The sequence below is a fragment of the Centrocercus urophasianus genome, unplaced genomic scaffold (assembly GCF_019232065.1).
Source record: "Centrocercus urophasianus isolate 14NV4802_14NV808 unplaced genomic scaffold, USGS_Curo_1.0 seq_12, whole genome shotgun sequence".
Classification (NCBI taxonomy): Eukaryota; Metazoa; Chordata; class Aves; order Galliformes; family Phasianidae; genus Centrocercus; species Centrocercus urophasianus.
In genome coordinates this window covers 31,517,432-31,535,586 of record NW_024884364.1, presented here as the reverse complement: position 1 = coordinate 31,535,586, position 18,155 = coordinate 31,517,432, and positions in this window count along the sequence as shown.

Genomic DNA, 18,155 nt, shown 5'->3' with positions numbered 1-18,155 from the left:
TACAGAGTAAGTTTTTTTGCTTTTTTTTTTAATCAATTGCACGTATCTTTAAAATTATAACATTAAGAAAATGAAAAAACAGAACTTTGTGGGCAGTATAAACAGAAAGACAACAGTAGTGTAACCTATATACTGTCCTGCAAATATTTCAGCAACTCATCGCCAGCACCAAATGGGACCTTGGTGGCTTTCAGGTTACCAGATTGTTTGTGTTTCTGTGCGTTCAATGAATTCTTTCTTTTTTTGCCCTTTGATTTAAAACTGTGTGAACATTTTCTTCTCTTGGGTGGTGCTGTGTGGAGCCGGGAGTTGGACTCGATCCTTGTGGGCTCCTTCCAGCTTGGGATATCCGCTATTGCTTCTTTATTTCTTGAGTGACTGAACCAAAATAACTTGGAAACGTGAGGATGTAGGGGTCTATTTAAAAAAAAAAAAAAAAAAAAAAAGAAAAAAAAAAGAAAAAGAAAAAAAGACAAACTTCAGCTATTTTGACAAACAGAAAAGAAAACAGAATTCAAAAGGGCTTGTTATTGACTGAAATGTTTTGAGGTTAAGTAGTCATTTCTAGTGTTTGTTTAATTCCAGTTGTACCTTTTATATATGTGTGTGTGTGTGTGTGTGTGTGTATATATATACTGTGTATATAAATACTTAATATGCATATGTACAAATATTTATAGGGTGTGTGTGCTATATATATATGCACACACATATCTGTACTTTGCTCCGAAACTAATACCTCCTATTTATTTCCACGGAAACTACGACAGCTACAAAGAGCACAGTAACGCTATTTGACAGAGCAGATTTTCAGCTGTGATACATGCAATTAATATAAAGGATGCATCATATACACGTGCACAGCGGTGCCGCGGGAGGGCGATGTAGCCCAGCTCACGGCTTCAGCCTGGAGCCTGTCGGTATGGCTGGGAGCGGGGAGGCGCTGGGCTGCTGCCCTGGCCGGGGCATTCCCCTTCCTTCTTTCTGCCCCTTCTCTCCCTCTGTCCCTCACGGGGACGCGTATCGCCCATATGTCTCCTTCTCGCAGTTCCCCTCGTGCTTCCCTCCTGGCTGCAAGGCTTCCCCCGAACCCCGGGGTAAATATTTGCACTTTCAGTTGTTATTATGCAGCTGCTCTCAGGAGACAAAATGACTGCTGCTACCTTTAATAAGGTCACAGCCATCCCGTTATGATTTTTTTTTTTTTTCCTCCCTTTTCCAGGTTTTTGAAGGCCCTCGTGCTTGTGAGTGGAAGCAAGAGACTGCCGGAAATACAGCCACTCATGATGCCAGCTATCACACTCTTACCTTTTCAAGTGCCCCCAGTGCCTGCATTTTCTTTCTCTGGCCTTTAGAGTGCTGTATCTGAGACCTGCCAGTATGTTAACTATTTCAGCTATTTATCAGCACTATCCATCAGCAATTTGCTGTTGTGATTGGCACCGATTTTACAGCGCTCCACTCTTTCCTCTTGCCACGATCCATACGTTGTGCCATGTTTTCAGAGCCTGGCTGATTTCCCCATATGGTTTCCATATGGGAACATGTTGCTCTTGTTAGCCACCTTCAACGCAGCCTGTCAGCCAGGTCCCTGCTCAGAAACAAATAAATTGTCTCGTGTCTACTGTATTTCCTTTCAGGCCGCACTCTCCACTTTAAACTTGGCAGTGTTTCAGGGCAATCAAAATCCAATCAGTGGCCGTGCTAACTCCATATGTTTTATTTCCAGGCTGCGCGGGTGGAGGAAGCCATGACTATTTTTGGAGCAGAGTGAGTTGTGTGTGGGGTGATGTGCTGCCATTGCAATGTGCCTTTCCCTCCAGCTGTGCCCCGTATGGAGGAGAATTACAGAAAGCTGTGGTCAGTCAAGTATTGCAGGTAAAATTTGCTATTCTGGAATGTAGAGTGTTGATAACACAGAGTGAAAGAAATATCAACTGCAATTAGTTCATAGAGTTAAGATTGGAAAAGACCTCTAAGATCACCCAGTCTAACCATCAGCCCACGTCCCTCAGTGCCACATCCAGATGGCTCCTGAACACCCCCAGGGATGGTGACTCCACCACCTCCCTGTGCAGCCTGTGCCACTGCCTCACCGCTCTTGCTGAGAAGTAATGTTTCCCAATACTCAACCCGAACCTCCTTTGGTGCTACTTGAGGCCAATCCCTCTCATTCCTCACCACAAGACCTGTGCTGCAGACCCCTCACAGCTATGTAGTCCTTCTCTGGATGTGCTTCAGGGCCTTAATGCTTTTCTTGTAGTTCAACATGTTAGAAGTGCTCTGGGGCCAGGCCTTGTGAACTCATCAAATAATTTTTCTTTAAATGATGTTTGGAGGCTGTTGGTGGTCTTTTGGCCTCTTCTCCTAAGTGCAGTGCTGGAGCCCAGCTACCAGCTGCTTTTGCCTCCACGCATGGCACAGCCATTTAAAAGCTTCGTCTCCTTCTCACAGTTCTGTTGTGTTGCCTCCTCTCTGGTTGCAGACTGAAGGCCTGGCACAGTGGAAGGAAGACCACCTTTTGGGGATTTTTTCCTAAAACAAGTCATAGGCTGCACGGCGAGCTTGTGACAAACTAGGGAGAACATGCTGCCAAAGCGTAGGAAGCAGCAGAAGAATTGCTGGATGTTAATATAATATTTAATGTGCCGCCGGTTGCCAGTAGTTAGAAAACCATTCATATCGTTTGATGACTGTATACAATTTTCTGTGGCTGCTTTACATCTGGCTTCAAGAGTGGTGGATGTGAGATTACTATAAGACTATGATGTCTTCTTGGAGCACTGTAAGGCCTTGGAAGAGGCAACAAACCAAAATTTGTCATTATCAGGGAGGATGCTTTGAAAAAGCCCTCAACATGACCTCCTGGCTGCGGAGCAAAGCTGGGCCTGCAGGCATCAAAGCAGTGCCATGTGTCAGGGAAGGCTGCCAGACACAGGAAACCTGGAAGGCACAGGGCAGCATGAGGCCATTGTGCAGAGCTGTGCTGACCAAGTGAATGCTAGCACTCTGATAAAAATGGCTGCCAAGGCCTTTGGCTGCAGTGGCCCTGGGCAAGATAAAATGTTGGTAAGTGTGTTCTGGAAAGCAGCATGCCCAAACCCTAGAATTCACCTTGTCCTCTTGTGCAGGGATCCTTTCCTGTCACTCCTCAAGTGCTACCACTGCCAACCAACCACAGGGCCATGGAATGAACTCAAGGACCATAAGGACCTTGAGGCAACCAAGTATGGGAGACTGATACCTACATCTGCTTTTTCTACCATGTTTTGTTGACTTTGGAAGGAGGGACGTCCTTCCTGAGGCATTCAGAGTGGACGTTTGTGTGACAACTGAGGAGAGTGAAAGGTCAGCTTTGGGTCTGGGGCAATCCGGGACAAATACCAGGGGCTTTGTTCTGCCACCAGCAGTTCCCATGGGTCTGATCTCCAGAAGCATGGAAACAGATTTTTTTTTTTTTTCAGGTGTAAATCTCCTTTTCCTCATTTTACTATTCAATCTTGTTCAGCTCATGAGCTCAATGCACCTTTTAAAGACTTTTCCTTCACCTTTTGTGTTTTTCCAGTCCTTTCTAAATCCCAACCTGCATTCCCTCATTGAGGAGCTTTTTCTGTTCTTCCCACATGAGTGCTATTATTCAGTTTTCACAATTGCCTTGAAAGCTTCTCCTTCCTTATCTCCAGTTTCCTTGTTTTATTTACACATCCTGGCTGCTTTTGTTTATAGAAGAATAAAAGACATGGAGGTTCCCATGAATTATTACACAAAGTAACAAATGCAGTGTCCATCCTCCTTTTCCTTTCCTTCTTCATCATAAGCTTACATGGACAAAGTAGCCCCACTGATCAGCTCAGGCTTCAGTGCTCTCCTGGAGCAGGGTGAGTGGACATTTCTGGCTTTAGGAGCTGTGCTGGAGCTCCATGGCACCCTCCTGGACTTGAACTGCAAACAGAGAGCGGGACTCATCTTTTCCTTTTCCTATTCCCATCAACAAGGTGTTTGTTTCATTGGCCAGCAGAAGACACTAATTTCTATGGGATCGGTTAAGAATAATATGTCATGGGGATTAATATGTTTTATATTGCAGGGGAGAGCTTGGCAAGAGATAATGTTTTGTGTTCCTCTCAGCCATCAGACCCTGGAGTGTATCCAGAGAAGGGCAACAAAGCTGTGAGGGGTTTGGAGCACAAGTCTGATGGGGAGTAGCTGAGGGAACTGGATTATTCAGTCTGGAGAAAAGGAGGCTCAGGGGAGACCTCACTGTTCTCTACAACCACCTGGATGAAAGGAGGTTGTGGCTTCAGGTTGAGTAATGGGAAATGCTTTTTCTCAGCAACAGCAGTGAGGCAATGGCGCAGGCTGCCCAGGGAGGTGGTGCAGTCACCGTCCCTGAGGTGTTCAGGAGCCGTGTGGATGTGGCACGGAGGGACGTGGGCAGTATTGGTGGTGGGGGGTGGGCTGGTGGTTGGACTGCATGATTTTATAGGTCTTTTCTTAATGGTTCTATGATTCTCTGCTCCCCAAAACATTGCATGCAGAATGAGCAGGATTAATCTAATTTGATCCAGGAGTCTACTCTCTCTGTGCTTTTGGCCCTTTTCTTTGTATTTAACGTAAGAAAAATGAAAGAATAAACCATTTTCAGTTGTAAGGTGAGCTAATTACCATTTTGTAATTGTTAATTCAGTTCTTAAATGTTGATTTATAAAGCTTGAAGCTGAACCAAGAAACCAGTGAATTTTGAAATAGTTCTTCTAGCTGGTTGTAACTATTAAAATGAACATTTGAGACTTTTTTTTTTTTCTATAGTGAGATGTGTATTTGCTGCACAAACAAGGAGATTTGAGCAAACTGAAGGAGACACACAGTCAGCCCCTTAGCACTTTCAGAGTAGAAAAAGCTTCCTGGGACATCTCTTGAAATGCTGACTGTGAGAAAAGAGCATGAGTCACTAGGAAGCAGGATGGCAGTGTTGCCACGTTGAATGAGTTTCGGTGCTCTAATACATGCTGCTTGCTTTAAACCCGTGTCCCTCTTAGTAGTGGTGTTTCATGAGACAGAGCACTGTGGTCTGCAAACCCCCTGGCCTTTTTCACTTCTCTAAGCTTGGCTTTGTGTTTCTGCTCATTAATTTTTTTTTTTTTTTTTTTTAATGGAAATAGCCTCAGTGTATAGGAAAGCAGGCTCATGGTTTTCAATGCATATTCGCCAGTCCAAGTTTTTTCTTTCTGGGTTCCTTTGTTCAAGAAAAAGAGGGAACTACTAGAGAGGGCCTACGGATACAAAGAAGACTGGGGGCTGGGAGCAGCTCCTGTATGAGGAATGGCTGAGAGACCTGGGACTGTTGAGCCTGGAGAAGATTAAGAGGAGATCTCATCACTGTTTATAAATATCTAAAGTGCGGGAATCAAGTGGATGGGATCATGCTCTGCTCAGTGGTGTGCTGTCAAAGCACAAGGGACAGTGGGCAAAAACAACACAGGAAGTTCCATACAAATGCAAGAAAGAACTTCTTTATTGTGAGGGTGACAGACTACTGGAGAAGGTTGCCCAGAGAGGTTGTGGAGTCTTCCTTTCTGGAGATATTCAAGACCCTCCTGGTTGCTTTCCTGTGTGACCTGCTGTAGGAAACCTGTTTCAGCAGAGCATTGCACTAGGTGATCTCTAGAGGTTCCTTCCGAGCCCTACAATTCATTGGTTTTTATAATAATTTAGTGCTTTCCACATATTTATGGTGCAGACTGAGAAGAAACAGAAACCAAATCAACCAATCCCTTGGGGTACGTCCCATGGTAGGATGTGTCTTGATGTCCAAGGACATAGCCGCTGTCATCACTGTGCAGATGAGGCCGGTGTGCAACTGCAGAGTCAGTTTTCTGGTTAATGTCAAGAAAAAGCTGCGAGTTGGTGGCGAAAGGAGATTTTCAGTGCCAGTTTCTGTCCCCATGGAGTGCCATCTGGAAACTGCCTCTATGGATTTGGCAGCAGTGTTTGCAACTCCACTGCTTGCCTGTGTTTAGGGACCTCTGGTTGTTGCTTTCTCAGGTATAACGTGTGCTCTGGAGTGGCAGAGTCAGCCTGGCACCCAGACTCTGTTAGCAAAGACTACTGAATGCTAAGGCAGAATTTAGCTCTCAGGGTATTCACAAAATTTGTATTCAGGATATACAGAGAGGGCAAAAGTCCATAAAAATGACAGTGACAGAGAGCAGGCAGACCGGAGAAGAGGCAGGGAGAGGCAGTCATATCAGCTGAGCTTTGTGGCCTGGACACTCAGAGAATCATAGAATCTTTAAGTTTGAAAGAGACCTCTAAGAGCATCTAGTCTAATGATCCATCTACCATCAATATTGCCCACTAAGCCATGTCCCTGTGAACTACATCTACTATTTCCTTAAACACCTTCAGTGGTGGTGACTCCAACACTTCCCTGGGTAGCCTGAGCCAGTGCCTCACCGTTCTTTCTGGGAATGTTTTCTAATACCAACCAGAACCTCCCTTAGTGCAACTTGAGGCCATTCCCTCTCATCCTATTGCTATTACCTGAGAGAAGAGGCCAACCCCACCTTGTCACATCTTCCTTTCAGGTGGTTGTAAAGAGTGATGAGATCTCCCTTGAGCTTCCTCTTCTCCAGGCTGAACAATCTGTTCCCTCAGCTCCTCCCATAAGTACTGTGCTCCAGACCTCTTTCAGTTTCATTGCCTTTAGATGTGCTTCAGGGCCTCAGTGTTTTTTCTTGTAGTGTGGGGCACAAAACTGTACACAGCACTTGAGGTGCGGCCTCACTGGAGCTGAGTACAGGAAGATGATCACCTTACTGCTCCTGCTGGCTGTACTATTTCTGATACAAGCCTGGAAGTCATTGGCCTTCTTGGCTGAGTGCACTGCTGGCCCATGTTCCGCCAAGTGTTGACCAGCACCCCCAGATCCTTTTCCTCTGCAGGCTTTCAGCCACTTTGCTCTAAGCCTGTAGCAATGCTTGGGATCGTTGTGACCAAAGTGCAGGACTGGACACTGGGTCTTGAACTTCATCCCTTTGACCTCAGCCATTGATCCAATCTGTCCAAGTCTTTCTGCAGGGCCTTCCCTCAGGCAGTTTGGCACTCCCAGCTGGATGTCATCCGCAAACTTAAACTGAGGGTGCACTCAATCCCCCTCATCCAGGTCCTTAATGAGGATATTAGACAGTGTTTGCCCCAGCACCGACCACTGGGGAAAACCACTCATGACCGGTCGCCAGCTGGATTTAACTCCATTCACCACCGCTCTCTGTTCCTGGCCCTCCAGCCAGTTCTTTACTCAGCAAAGAGTATACCTGTCCAAGCATGGACTATCAGCTTCTCCAGGAGAATATATGTCCAGGAGACGCATCAAAGGCTTTGTTGAAGTCTAGGTAGACTGCATCAACAGCCTTTCCATCATCCACCAGATGGGTTACCTGGTGAGCAGGTAAGGTTGGTTAAGCAGGATGTACCTTTCGTAAACATATGCTGGCTGGGCCTGATCCCCAAGTTGTACCACACCTGCTGTGTGCACTTCAAGTCAGATGGTGGTCTAATGGGAAGGGCAGAGTCAAGAGCTGAGCTTCAGCCTTTACCCAGTGGGTATCTGTGCTATATGCACTGCATTTGACTTCACATCCTGGGACAAGATGGTTTATCTTGATTTTCCTCTTACTGTGTCCCTCTGTTTTTAACTGATCTGTGGTTCCTTGCTCCCATAGGGACCCTCCTCCTGCTGACCACTATTTGATACAAGCACAGTCTGAATGCTTTGCTAATTGGGACCTTGCTGTGGTGGAGCTTAAGGTTTACCATAGGGAATTGAAGGAGTCATCTCACGAGGAAGGCACTGGTTTAAAGTATGATAGGTAACACAGCTCTTTATGTTTGTGCAGCTGTTGCTTAGCCAACATGCTGGAGTACAGCACAATTCTGCGTGTCTCTTTTCCGTGAGAGCCTAGCCAACATGAGCAAGGACAATGGAAGGAAAGTGATTCAGGGGTCCTGTGACCTCTTTGGTTATGAGGATGGAGCAGTTACTGTTAGTGAACCAAAAATGTAAGAAATGGATGAGTCAGTGTCCTACATTTTCAGGGGAGTTAAAATTTTTGGGAAACTATTGAGACGAGGGAGGGCTTACTCCAGTTTACTCCAGTGTTTCAAACACCAGCTGGAAGCATCTAAGGGGAGTGGCACCTCTGGTCAAGGTAAACCTGATGCTGTAAGTGCATTTATTGCACCTCTTTGGGTGACTGCATTTGCAGGGTTCTCAGAAAACAGAAGGAAGATGACTACGATGATTCAATGAAGATGATATGTTTGGTAGCCCATCCTGATGGGAAGGAAGAGCTGAACCCACTCACACTGGACTCAGCTTCCATTACTTCTCCTTGTCTCAGAGGCAGAGAAGTGGTTCTGAGCCTATTCTTTCAAACTTTTTTGTTCCTGTTTGTCTGTCTCAGTATTCTGCTCACAACAGCGCTCCTGACCATGATTTTTCCCACCTGTTTCCTTGGTGGCTTGATAGCTGCTCCCTCTCCCTCTTTTCTCCACTGCTGCTGCCATGCTTGGGACATGGGTATGCTTGTTCCTTCTTGGCCTCCCTGGGCAGCAATAGATATACAGCCTGCCTGGAAGTTTGTCCATATTTTTTTGTCTCCTATTCTGTGGGAGCAGCCCTGGGCCCAGGGGCTATAAAAATAATTAATGGAAAGAATGTACTGTATGCTGCTGATTATTGTTATTTTTTTAGTGCCTAACATACGCTATTCTTAATAGCAATGATATTTTTGAAAGCATGTGTAAAGTGGGGTAGGCAGGCACCTCATTTTAGTGCTGTAAACTTTCCTTTCTGTACTGGGGTAAGAGCAAACAGTGAAGCCCTCCACTGGTTTAAATCAGTGTAACCTCTTGACATCTGTGTCAGCTCCTCCTTCACCAGCACTCGTACTTTAACCGAAGGAATAAACACAGCAGTGGAGAAGAGGTGTAGCAGCAAGCCTGTTTGGCACTGACAGCACCAAGGCTTAACCCAGCAGTTTTATTTGCCTTCCCCCCCACCATGCGCTGTTTGGGGGCTTTCAGCATTGCAACCAAAGACAAATGTCTGCTGTACTTCTCTTTTTGCTGCATTGCAATATAACCTGCAAAAGGCCTGATGTTCACCAACTTGTGCAGCTGTGGTGTAGGCATCCCAGCTGGAGATGCTACCCATGGCTGAGGGGCTGTTGCCGTTATAGCTGATGGATGAATGATGAGTGGCAGCTCCAGGGGAGAGTAAGCTGCCTGCCCGAGCCCCAGTGCAGATATGGCAGCCAAATATGGTGAGACCAAGGACTTGTCCCTGGGGCTGGTGGTAAGATTGGCTGGGGCTACCACCACAGCAGGTTCCTGAAGATGAGGCCCGGACACACATTAGGGAAGTCAGGAGACCAGAAGCTTCCGAGGGACCCCACACAGGGATTTAGCTGTTTCTTTTTGTAACTGCATCTCTTCTCACTCAGCTACATGGTTGTTTATTGTGTACTGTTAAAATTCTTGTGCTCGTTCCCAATTTCTCTAAGGTCTGAGTTATCTTTGCAGTCACAGAATGGCAGGGGTTGGAAGGGACCTCAAGAGATCACTGAGTTCATCTCCCGTGATAAAGCAAGTACCTACCCTACAGCAGGTTGCACAGATAGGCATCCAGGCTGGTCTTGAGTATCTCTATAGAAGGAGTCTTCACAACCTGTTCGGGCAGCCTCTTCCACATGTTTGTGTAGAACTTCCTATGTTCAAGTTTTAGGCCACTGCTTCTTATCCTCTCACTACACACCACTGTGAAGAGCCTCATCCATTTGCATCCCACTTCCCTTTAAGTATTTATAAGCATCTATCAGTTTCCCCCAGCAGTCACCTTCTCCTGAGGATGAACAGACTCAGGTGGCTCAGCTTTCTTTTCTCATAGGGGAGATGCTCCAGACCTTTTACCATCTTTGTGGCCCCCCGCTTCCTTCTGGAAGATCCCTGTCTTTTTTGAACTGGGGAGCACAGAACTGGACACAAGTATACAGAACTGGAAGCAGCATGCAGTTGTTCCTGGATTTTGTCACAAGCAATCTCCAAATGGGATTCTGTGCCTATGTAAGAATAGGTAGTAGATCATCATCCTCTGCTGCCTTTTAAGTGTGAATGGGTTAGTTTTTGAGAGATTATTTTAGAGGACAGTATTTGGGCACATGGTGAGAGAATAGAAGTTTCAACACAAGCATAAATGCTCAGGAAGAGGAATAAAGTGGTATGGACAGGTTATTGTTCATATAATCAACCTGCATTTTGAGAATTGCCTGAAAGAAAAGTGCCTTCAAATAGTTTCCATACAGAAAAGTGCAAACCCCCACCAGTGCAAGGCCACTGGGAACAACTAGCTCATGCTCAACGTATATGGAAGGGAAACATCAAGAATAGCCTTCAGTTTCTCTAACTGCTGTTTTTCTTGGACTGCAAGGTGCGCTAAATGCTGCTGAGAAAATGTGAACTTTCTCCAACACGCTGAAGATTTCGGATTCGGGTCTTTCATTGTCACTCTATGAGTGCACTTATTTACTCATAGGGCATTTTTAATACAGTGTGACGGAGACATTAAGCTCAAGTCTGGTCTAGTACTCTGAAAATAACTCACCATTTGGGAGGAGAATAAAGAGTGTTAATCTCGGTTCCTTGGCTGAAATTCCTAGTAAAGTTTTTACTTCTCCATTCCCAAGAATAGGTGCAGTGTTTCTCAAGAAATAATTCATATTCAGAGTGTTACTCTGTATATAAAATTTCAGTACACCAGCGCACAACTAATCCTTAGAAGGAACGGTTGCCCTCAAATATCTAGCCAGCTCTGCAATACTTAATGTATATGGACTTGAAAGATAGGCAAAATGTTGAAAGAATTAAGCTGAATGTATTTCAGGAGGAAAAAAACATTAAGAAAACTCTGGGGTAAATCTTTTACAGATGGCAGACAGCTTAATTGCTGTGGTAAACTTGTCTGACATTTCTGGAAAAATTTGGGTGCTACAGTAATCCATGGAGCCCAGTGGGCCCAGTCTTAAATGACTCATGCACGTCTTAATTGCAGCTTGGTTGCTAAAGTTTCACCCAGGGTATTGGGGGTGAGTATTTTTCTTCTTCATTTTTTTCTGTTCAACTCCTTTTAACCAATTTAAAAGTTGTACATCTATTATTTGGCTGGGAAAGCACTAAAGGCTTCAAATGAAGTGAAGGAGGCTACAGCACTCCTATGTACCAAATGTCGTCCTGGAAAGCCTTATGCTGTACATAGCTGGACAAACTTTAGAAAAAAAAACCCATATATGTAGTGATGTGGACCATGGTTCAGGACACAATGGTAATAGCAGGAGCGCAGCCTCTGGCTCTCCATTGCAGTGCATGTGTACTTCGCTTTGCTCCCGCATATCAACGTGCAACAAAGGCAGGTAACACAATTCTTCAGCAAGTCATGGAGGGAGAAGCCTCTCACTGCTTTGTCATAGGCTGTCACTGTGTGTCTGAACGGATGTGGCTGCTTTGAGCTAGACTGTAAAACTGTACTTGTAGAAAATAGAATCATAGGATCACCAATGTTGGAGAAGACCTCCAGATCATCTAAAACCATCTACCACTAATATTTCCCCACTAATCCATTGTCCCTTAGTACAACAGCTAAGTGTTTCTTTAACACTTCCAGGGATGGTGACTCCAACACTCACCTGGGCAGCCTCATCAATGCCTCATCGCTCTTTCTGAGAAGAAATTGTTTCTAATATTCAGCCTGAACCTCCCCTGGCACATCTTGAGGCTGTTCTCTCTCATCCTATTGTTAGTTATATGGGAAAAGAGGCTGACCACCACCACACCACATCTTCCTTTCAGGTGGCTGTAGAGTGATAAGGCCTCCCCTGAGCCTGCTCTTCCCCAGACTGAACAATCCCAGTTCCCTCAGCTGTTCCCCCATCAGACTTGTTCTCCAGATCCCTCACAGCTCTGTTGCCCTTCTCTGGACAAACTCTGGGGCCTCAATGTCTTTCTTGTAGTGAGGGTTCCAAAACTGAACACAGCACTTGAGGTGCGGCCTCACCAGTGCCGGTACAGAGGGATGATCACCTCCCTGCTCCTGCTGGTGTGGGGCTGACTGAACCTTACACATGATGGAGTGTGATCTTGGCTCCCATATGGGGCTCTGTCAATAGCTGAGGGTCTGTCCTGAGCCCCACTCCATTTGGTTCACCATATCGTGGCTTGGTCTTAGAGCTTTCTTTAATAACTTTCTTCTACGGAGGAGATATTTGTTGTAATAACAAGTAGTGGAGAACAATTTCTGCCTTTCCCAAAAGAATACAGCTGTTGTGCAACTCAGAAGCTTGTCTGTCAGCGGGTACGTTGTTAGGATGCTCTGTGATGGGATGTTCTGCATTACAAATGCATGCTTAAGAGTATGATATCTAACAGCATTCTTGTTTTCCACTGGATCATTAACACATGCAATACATGGCACTTGCTGGAAAATTCCTAAGAGAAATTTGTCATAAATCACGTTACTGGTGTGCAAGTGTTTGTGGGCTTAGAGTTCTAGTCTGTGTTCTGTTGTTTAGTCATTTTTGATGCCGAGGAATCACACTAGCCAGGCTGATGTCATTGTTCCTCAATTCATCCAGCTCTTAAAAAAGATTTTTAGTTTTGTTTGTCTCCAGCAGTGATTGCTTCTAACGGCTGAACAGTGCTGACTATGCTCTTCCTTTCAGGGTGAATGTGGATCTGGTCTCTCTCACTTCAGTTTCTCTCCTCTGTGGGAGGTCTTCTGTGGAGTAAGAGATACCCCAAAGGGTAACACAACTTCAGGCTGAAAATAAACCCACTGGAGAGCAGGGGCAGGGTTACATACTAGCGCCCTTCCTCAAAAACCACAGCGTTTTAGAAAAACAAGTGAATATTTCAATCGTGTCCCAGTTTGACCTCTTAAAATATCCTATTTTCAGGGTTTTTCCTCTGCCAGCTGAGTGGCTGGCACTGTTCAGTGCAGGTGTGTGCCTTCAGGAGGAGGGCACCTTCCTCATGGACCCTGAACCATGGCAGTTTTTAGCCTAGAAGGCAGCTTGGGAGGCACAGTGTTAGCAGAGTGCCAGGTCTTGGGCTGCAGGAGTAGAGCTGATTTTTTTCTCAAGGAACAACTTCAAATAATCAGCACCTTTCTGGATGTGTTTTTTAAACATCTGAGCAGCCTGATGTTACATCTGCTAATGTGTTCACAACTGCTCTTTGCAAAGCTGTCTGTACATGCTATTGAGCTACAGCTTCCTTGAGGGGGAACAGACTAGAGAGTTTGTGGTCCTGTGCAGAACAGGTGTTTGAGCATGCTGCTTTGTGCTTTTATTCCCTGAATACAAGTCATAACCTTTTGCAGAGCAGCTGGCAAAGCCATCACAGCTCTGGCAACTGAAATATCCAGTCTGCAATCTTGCTCCTAATGGGATTTTCCCATTGCCTTCACCAGATGGAGTTGTCTGGAAGCGATTCCTGCACAGATCTTGTGATAACTACGGCACGACTCCTCTATGACTGAAAATGCAGTGAGTGCAGAGTGTGTGAATGGAGCATTTCTTGCACTTCACTTGCTTTTCTCCCAATGACAGTTCTACTGACGGGTGGAGAAACTCTTCCAGTGGGTGTTTCCTTCTATCTTATGAATGTGAAAAGACAGCATGACTGCTGAGCTGGTGTATGGTGTGACCACCATGCAGCTCGCCTACAAAGGAAGGCTGGAGAGAGTGAGATGAGAAGTGCCTATTGTAGCCATAAAAGGATGAGGAAACTGCCTCTTTGGCCACCAGGCTGCTAGGAAACCTCTTGATGAGCAGTGTTTTGACTCAGCTGGAGACCTACATGAGTTCCTGCAACCCCTCTATTCGGACCAGCTGTGATGTAAAGCCACAGCTTCTCTCAAAATACTGGGTAAAACACTGCACCCATTGCAGTTAAGGGATGCTTTGGTAGTATTTTGGATAGTCACTGATTTCAAGGTGGTTTAATTAAGCTTCTACAATTTGTTTACCCCACCTACTGAGGGTAATCTAGATTGGAGGGAGGCTCTGCCGTCAAGGTCTCTGGCTTACCATGAGATGAGATGGATCCGTTACTTTATCCCACAAGCACGAGACCAGAAAGTTCTCATTCTAAGAGACAGTCATTTTTCTGTTTTATGATGATATTGTGATTTGTGCAGTGGGACACATCATGGAAAGATTATAGTCCCTCTGAAGGAATCTGGTCCCATGTTTGTGGAATAAGAAACAAAATCTAAACTACTGGTTTTCTCCATCATTCTCTCTGCAAATACAGACGGCGAGTATCTCCAGAAGGGTGCATTTGGGTTTAAAATAGGTAATGAGTCTGTTGTAAGAACATGGGAAGTGTGGATGCCTTCATGTGTATCTTTTCTGTAAGGAGACAGAGAATGCTAAAAAGTTAAGAGGAATAAGCAAGTCACTCTACCTGGTTATATAAGGGTGTTTTGAGACCTAATTGACAAAAAGGCAGCATCTCCACTTTTTCTGCCTCATGCACCATGGAAGAAAATTGATCCAAGTGCTTGATATGTGCTATCTGACAGTTAAGACAAGATGTCACAGCCCTTCAGCATCACTGCATTCAGGTTGGATATTAGGAGAAATTTCTTCTCAGTAAGAATGCTGAGGTAGTGGCAGAGGCTGTCCAGGGAGGTGGTAGAGTCACCAACCCTGGAGGTGTTCAAGAAAAGAGCAGATGTCACACTGAAGGACATGGTTTAATGCTAAGATTGCAATGGGATGACATTTGCAGTAGATGATCTTAGAGGTCTTTCCAACCTTAATGATTCTGTAATTCTGTTTCATTCAGAGAAAGATGGAGGACCCAGAGTATGGAAGCCAGGTTTTCTTCTTGCAGAACCTCTCCTGCCTTCCTCTTTTCCACTATCAGGGCACATTACTCCAGTGTTCCAGTGTGCATAGAGCTGGTGAGTGCAGAACTCAGAGTTCCCACAATGTCTGTAAAAGATGGCAGGAACCTGATATCGTTGCAGCTAGTTTCAGCAGTGTGGTGCAGCTCCTGACAGAGGGCTGACTGCTCAATGATGGCGTGAGCAAAGCTGAGGTGCAAAAGGTGTTTAGGAGGCAATGGAGTAGCAGGCTTAGCTTGGGAGCTGGGACTCCTCAACCCTAATGCTTTGGTCTTGATGCGGTGACAGCCCTGAGGACAGCCAGAGACAGATTTTTGCTTTAAAAATCGTGAGGGATGTAAACAACTGATTAGTAAATAAATTTTATCATCTAGTGTTATAGATTGATAACAAAATTGATTAACTATTCTGCTAGTTTAATCTGCAAAATTTCCTCTGCTATTGGTTTAATCTGTACAGCAGCACAGCATATGACATTTCTGTTCCCTGAACATGTTATAAAATCAGACTTGATTGAATCTGTAAAACACAGCATTTCAAACCTGACTGCTGAGCAGCTGTTTCTCTCCGAGTCCGGAGACCTGCAGTTTTTCCCAGAGGAAACCCACGCTATTCTCCCTCTGCCCAGGCAGGCAGTGTGGGCACAAGGCAGGCTGTGTGCTGGCACTGAGCCCTGTTCAGATCATCCCTTGGAACCAGCATCTCCAGCTTCACTTTGCGTTGTGACAGATAATCGTGTCATCATAACAGTGCCAGAAGCACGGTGTGGAGAAGTAATGCCAGTCATTAAAAAGAGAGATAATAGGAGTAAAGCCTAGAAGCCTTCAGGCATGAGCTCCTTTCCCCTGGCTTACAGCCTGCCCTGTGTCTCTCCTTTCCCATGGCGTTCATGCTTGAAGCCTTTTGCAGTCTGTTGCTACGATATCTGTGGTTATGAAGTACCTAGAAATCCCAGAAAGAGACAAAGCAAAGGGAGGGTGATGGCTGCTGAAAGGAGGTGCTTTGAGGAGTACTTCAAAAGGAGTCTGTCTGCCAAACAGTGAAGAAACAACGAGATTAGCTGTGCTAAAACCCAAACCAATTTACTTACATTTAACACGTAGGAGAGATTTGGTTCTTTACTTTTGCATATATTATGTGAGTTTGATTTAATATGGAGCAGATTACAGACAGGTAGAAACCAACATCTGATCCACTGTAATTTCCATGTGCATATAGGAGTTGCATTGTGCTTAATTTATGAAGAGTGGTCAAAATAACATGTTTGTCAGTGTATTTCTGGTGCAAGGTCACTTAGAAAAACAGTCAGAGCAAAATAATGGCAGAAGATTTAAGTCCTGTTTTGTGTTCATTAAGGTCTTTGGTCCAACTCTCTCTGCTCTACTGGAAAGTTGCAAATAATTGCCTTTCATCCTGCTGTTTGCCTGTCTAGAAAAAGTTCTTTTCTTTTTGTGCATGCACTTCCTGAGCATATTTGACTGCTGGAGTGAATAGGAGCTCTGTAAATGAAAGCACAGTATGATTCAGCTCTCAAAGGTGTAGAAATTTCTTCTTTAGATACTCAGAGGAGTAAGTTCTGAGTTGTTTCTTCCTGTATGTCCCCAAAATGCATTTAGCTGACAGCCAGAGTTTCTAGCCAGATAATGACTGTATTTTTCAGAAATTGTACACAAAGGATTTCTTATGGGATTTCTTCAATCCCTTACTATTTTTAGAGTTACATGCAGTTCTCTCTCAATTATAATAAGACAGCAGGTGCTCAGTGAAACTCAATGATTTTCAAATGTCCTATGCTTCCTCTTTTTAGGTAAGATTGAGAGGCATTTTTCTAGTCTGATTAAGCCTAATAAATAAATAACTAAACAGTAATTTCAGCACAATGGAAGGTCTCTGTGAATCAAGGCCAAATGTTAACTGATTCAATAGGAAAAAAAAAATATGTTGTTTTCATGGAATAGCAAAGAAATTTGACTGTGAAGAGACCTCCATCCATGTCCTCAGATTTGTGCATGATTAACTGCGAAGCCAGATCTAATTGCTTAAGGTCTTCCTCAGTTGAGTTTTGAAACTTCTCTTTGGAACTGGAAGGCAGAGGTTGAAGAGATTCACAGATTCATACAGGTTGGAAAATGTAAGTAATTTAGTCCTATCATCAGCCCACCCTCACCACTGCCCACGTCCCTCAGTGCCACATCCACACGGCTCCTGAACACCTCCAGGGACGGTGACTGCACCACCTCCCTGGGCAGCCTGTGCCACTGCAGCACCACTCCTGAGAAGAAATTTCTACTAATGTCCAACCTGCACTTCTCCTAGCGCAACTTCAGGTCATTACCTCTAACCCTAAGCACCTAGAGGTGTTTGCCATAGGACCTGCAATGGTCTGGAGATTGGCTGCTCTTTCTGGACGGGCAGTTGGGTTCTTCAGGTGGTACAGAGCCATCTTGTCCATACAGTGAATAAGAAGGTCTGGTGAACAGCTTGTTATCTCTCTTGAAGTGGGGATTTCATCAGCTATTTCCTTAACAAACTTGGGCTTTTTTGACTTCCAAAGGACAGACTTTGTTGTGTGTTCAAACCCAAACTTTAATAACCTATCAAATTATTAAAATGCTAAGAAAACACAGGCTTCTTCTTTTTATACTCTGTGTACAATAGAAATGGCTTTCAAGCAGAATTTCAACAATCTTCTTGCTTTGACATTGAAAAATTCTTGTGCAGAGCTGTAATCACTCAAGAACTGCTGTAATAAACCATTCCATTTATAGAAATGCAAACAGTATTTACAGTAGTGCTTTGGACAAAATCTATGCATAGGCCTACGTTTAAAAGGAAGGACATGACAAATGGAGAAAGAACAATATGATGAGTAAAGCTTTGACTGTCACAATGGCCTCAATGAACCTACATACCAATGTTAAGTGATCTTTTGTTTGAGACTCTAGAAAATATACTAATTTTCAGGAACATCTAATTACCTCTTCACTTTTTTTAGCATAATTTTGTTACAGCACCTTATGCTGATCACCTCAAAACCTAAGACTTTAAAAAACAGGCCTTATCTACCACTTTTCTCCACAAATGTTTTGTTGTTTCAGTATCCAACAGCTACCCTTGTAAAATGATTGATCAGTTTACAGCTATTAGTTTTTTGCAAAGGTTGCAGTGTTTTGTGATATCTTTATCACAG